We start from the raw sequence: 5133 nt of genomic DNA, 5'->3' as shown, positions 1-5133 counted from the left end.
GGAGCAATGTTCTTCATCGAATTCGAAGCAGCATCCGCCTTGCGCAACTGATGGCGATGAGGGAGTGATCGGCGCTTTTCCCAATATATGGATTTATTCATGATTCGGCGGATTCTATCGAATCTTCAATATACATTTGTACGATTTCACCGGGAATGATCGACGATACAAACTATGCCTCCGAATCAGAGCCAAGTTCGATCCAGATATGAAATGACACCAATGAAAAGTTCTATATGCATGCAACAATTGACCCTGCTGAGTAGATGGATTTCGGGTACGTTGGTTTCTTGCTTCCTGTCCGAATGACCGATTACCGGCTTCGGAAGAGCTACATCAGACCTCGATCTGTCAAGGATGACCCTGACTCCTCGGAGGATTTCGGCGATTGGTTGCCACGATTGTTTGTAAGAAATGTCGACTGTGATCCGGAAGCAGTCGCGTATACTTCCCGTACGATGATGATCCGTCTGATTGTTTACAGGGTGGGTGGGCTCTTGATGAAAGATACATTACAATACAGATATATCGACGTTCGGTGTGAAAGTAGCCGCGAGTCGTAGTATGAGCGATGATCGTTCAGGATCAATGGCACATTTTATGAATCTTGAGTATTTTTCCCAGTCGTTGCTTCGCGGTGGCCATCCCCTTCTTGCCGGTGCGGCGAACTGCGGAACGAAGATTCGATTTTATCTCTCATTGAAAATTTATTGTTACTCGGCCTATCGTTGATCAAAACTACGGACCAAACTGTCTGGCACGAGGGATGTCCCCGAGTTCAGCACCCTATACCCTGTTAGTTCCAGCTCACTATCTCATTTGGAATTTCGCCCGCAGATAATCCCCCATTTTCTCTGAGCTCGCGAAAGGCGGAGCGAGAAATGGAGGGGAACAAATCGAAAACGGAGAAAACATGAGGGAAAACAAGAGAAGAATGAACATCAGACAAGCCCGCATCCTCCCTAGCGGGCGACACAGGATGTTAGGCGCCACAGCGCGACGCCTCGAGACCAGAGCAAAGATCACAATAAAAGCCAGTTGTCTCACGAACATCTCGAGTGTCATCACATTACATGGCGCAGTCGCTATTTCGAACCAAATTGTGCTAAAATTGAGAAAAATTATCCGCAAGAAAGTGACTCGTGATGACCAACACAGCAGAGAACTCGAGAGGACCAGCAGTCCGGGACAGTTGGATGCCGATACCTCGGCCGATGAGGGTTATCCAGGGAGAGGACAACACGGATCGCTGGAAAGCGTTCCAAGGAGCATTCCTGGATTATGCCATCGTCGACAAGTTGTTCGAGGAAAGACCCTTCATACAAACGGCCAAATTCCGAGCCGTCCTCGGCGAGGACAACCGGCAGCTAGTGGAGAACCTAGACATCGGACCAATCGCAGGTGACTCGGCAGATCCGACAGGCATGAAACCGTGCAGACAACTCGAAAAGACGATCGAAGGCTTGGCCAAAAAGTTTCACACCCACCGGAATGTGTTATATCAACGCTTCATACTATATCGATCCAGGCAAGAGTTAACTGAAACAACGAAAGATTTCCTCCAACGACTGAACAGACAACTCAAGAAATGCGAGTTCGGACCCGAGGCCAAGACGATCCTAAGGGACCTATTCGTCCTCGGTTCGAGACACACCAAGGCTCAGGAAGCCTGCTTTCGGGAAGAATACACGAAGCTAGACGTCCAGAGAGCGTCTCAAATAATCGAGATGTACGAAGATAACGAAAAATCGGTGAAACACATCGCGCAGCAGCGATCGGAAACCGAAGAGACAGCAAACGTCGTCCGGAACCGAGTTCGGAGTAACGTCAGAAACGTGACCAACTGTACCTACTGTGGTAGCTCACACCCATCGGGCAAATGCCCAGCATACGGCAAAATATGCAAAACGTGCCAAAAGAGAGGTCACTTCACAAAAGTCTGCCGATCGGATCGGAACCGGCAGAACCATCGCGCGAAGATAAATATGATAAAGGACGACGAATCCGATGGAGAGGAGACGAGGAACGAATACAACTCTGGATCCGAAGAAGACATCTATGCAACCAGATCGAACCAGCGAGCAAGAAAGATGTACATAACGCTCGCCGTACCATCACGTAAAACGCGTGGAAGCTTCAAGCTGAAAGCTCTCTTGGATACTGGCGCGACAGTGAATGTCGTCGGCATGCAGACACTCGAGAAGCTGAGGGCCTGGAACGCTAAAGTCAGCGAGCTGGACCCAACGAAGCGCACCACGCTGAACATGTACGACAACAGCTCAACCAGAACGGCTGGTACTGTCGACATTAACATCAGACAGCACAACGGATCACAAGAGCTCAGATTCCAAGTCATACCGGACAACGCCGATACCCTGATCTCAGCGCAAACATGCCTCGACCTCGAGCTGATCCAGTTGTCACCAGCGGTAGAATGTGTCAATCAGATAACCGAGAACTACCAGGAGAAACTCCTCAAACTAAAAGAACAGCATGAGAAAATCTTCGTCGGCTTGGGGAGATTACCGAACAAGGTCAAAATTCAGGTCAAACCAGGCGCGACCCCAGTACAACAACCACCCCGACGCACACCTGTAGCGCTAATCGTAGCCTCTGATTAAGAGAACCAAGAAATGGAACTTGCAGGCATCATCGAGCGAGTAGAACACCCACCAAATGGGTCAACAACATCGTCCCAGTCCATCGCGACGGAAAGAAACTCCGGATATGCTTGGATCCACACTACCTGACAAGGCCATCGAGAGACCGCGGTATCCCATGCCCACTCTACAAGACGCACTCCACCGACTGAGAAATGCGAAGATTTTCACAGTCATCGACGCCAGCGACGGGTTCTACCAAATGGAACTCGACGAAGAAAGCGCAGACCTGACCACCTTTTGGTCGCCATTGGGCCGATACCGATACAGACGAGTGCCACAGGGCATCGCATCCGCGCCGGAAGAATATCAAATGAGGCAGATCCAGGCATACGACGGTCTGAAGGGAGTCATCGTCGTAGCTGACGATACGCTCGTCTTCGGAACGGGGGACGACGTAGAGGAGGCGCGTAAAGACCACTACGAAAATTTGAAGGCACTCTTCGAAAGAGCGGAAGAGATTGGACTCAAATTTAACAGAGAGAAGCTGAAGCTCGGACAGATCGAGGTGAGGTTCCTCGGACACATCATCAGCCGAGAGGGCCTGAAAGTTGATCCGGAAAAAACGAACGCGATCATCAAAATGAAGCCACCAACAAACGTCAAAGAGACGCAGACATTTCTCGGCTGTGTCAATTACCTCATGCAGTTCATTCCTAACCTATCGAAAACAACAGAGCCTCTGAGGAGGTTGACTCAGACGGATAAATACGACTTCGCCTGGCAATCGGAGCAGCAGGAAGCATTCGAGAAGATAAAGAAACAACTGACGGAAACACCGACGCTAGCATACTACGACCCCGAAAGACCCATAGTGATTCAAACGGACGCGTGTGAACACGGCACAGGCGGAGTCATGCTTCAGGAAGGACGTCCGATAGCATACACCTCACGGACACTCAGCAAGACAGAACAGTCATACGCAACGATTGAAAAGGAATGTCTGGCCATCCTCCTAGCGTGCCAGAAGTTCGATCAATACATCTACGGGGTCAGCGAGGTTGTGGTTCAAACAGACCACAAACCCCTCGAAACAATATTCCAGAAACCACTCGACACCTGCCCGAAGAGACTACAAAGAATGAGGTTAGCTCTTCAGCGATATGCACTCAAAGTTGAATATATCAAGGGGACTAACAACCCGATAGCGGACCTGCTTAGTCGCAAACCGACAGCAAGCGAGCTCGCCGAGGAGAGCATACTAAGACTGCAGCTGCAGAAGATCGACCACCGGGACTCAGGCCGTATATCCGACATCCTACATGAGAGACTCCAAACAGCGACGAGAAACGACGAAACCAGCGAAAAGCTGAAGGAAGCCATACGAAACGGCTGGAAGGTTAGAAGCCCACAGCTCCAAAGGTACTGGACGATTCGAGATGAGTTGATCGAAGACGACGGAATCATTTACAAGGGATCCGCGGTGATCGTCCCAAAAGCTCTCCGAGCAGAACTAGCGAAACGCACGCACAAATCACATCTCGGATACGACGCTATGTGCAGACGAGCCAGCGGCACGATCTACTGGCCGGGCATTCGCAACGATCTCAAGAACATTGTGGAGTCTTGTGAGAGTTGTCAAATATACAGGCCGAAACAACGAAGGGAACCATTAAGAAACAAACCGATTCCTCAACACCCCTGGCAAACGATACACCAAGACCTCTTCGTTTGGGAGGGCCGGCACTACCTCGTTACGATCGACGGTTTTTCAGACTTCTTCGAGCTGGACTGCCTCGGCAGGGAGACCACCACATCGAACATAATACGGAAGACGGAGAACCTCCTTGCAAGGTACGGTCGGCCCTCAGAACTCCACACCGATTCCGATCCTCGATATCTCAGCAGCGAGTTCCAACAATTTCTCGAAAGCTGGCACATAAAGCACATACGAAGCTCACCTCACAATCACCAGTCGAACGGGAAGAGTGAGTCCGCAGTCAAAGTCGCCAAAAGAATCGTCAAGAAAACGACGCATCTAGGAGAAAACCTCCAACAAGCACTTCTCGAGTGGAGAGCCACACCGCAGAAGGACGGAACTTCACCATACCAGAAACTCTTCAACAGGGAGATGGGAACTCTGACGCCAGCCGGGCGAGAACAACAGAAACCCACCAGCAGAGAAGCAACTCAGAATCAAATCGCAGAGCGGAGGGCAAAGCAGAAAAAATACTACGACCGGGGAACGAGAGCGCTGTCACAATTAGCACCGGGACAGAAAGTCCGCGTACAACCATCCGACTACTCGCACGAATGGGAGCTCGCTACTTGTATAAGCCAGCTTAACCCACGGACATACATCATCGAAACACCGGACGGTAGACAGCTCACGAGAAACCGAAGATTCCTCGCCGAAATACCTAGTCTAGCCAACAAAGAACTCCCGAAATCTCCGAGAGCTGAACCACGGCAAATACCCCAGGGGCAAACACAGGCAATGGGGGCGCCGGAAAAAACCCGCGGGACGAAACGT

The 5133-nt window shown here is 50.5% G+C and overlaps 1 pseudogene; it reads left to right on the top strand.

Moving 5' to 3' along the window:
* The first annotated feature begins 1145 nt into the window (after positions 1 to 1145).
* Positions 1146 to 5094, top strand: LOC108865152 (uncharacterized protein K02A2.6-like; annotated as a pseudogene).
* The last annotated feature ends 39 nt before the right edge of the window (positions 5095 to 5133 follow it).

Source organism: Galendromus occidentalis, unplaced genomic scaffold, assembly GCF_000255335.2.
Source record: "Galendromus occidentalis unplaced genomic scaffold, Mocc_1.1 scf7180000076353, whole genome shotgun sequence".
NCBI lineage: Eukaryota > Metazoa > Arthropoda > Arachnida > Mesostigmata > Phytoseiidae > Galendromus > Galendromus occidentalis.
The sequence above is the reverse complement of the archived record's forward strand: the minus strand, read 5'-3'. Positions and strand labels throughout refer to the sequence as shown.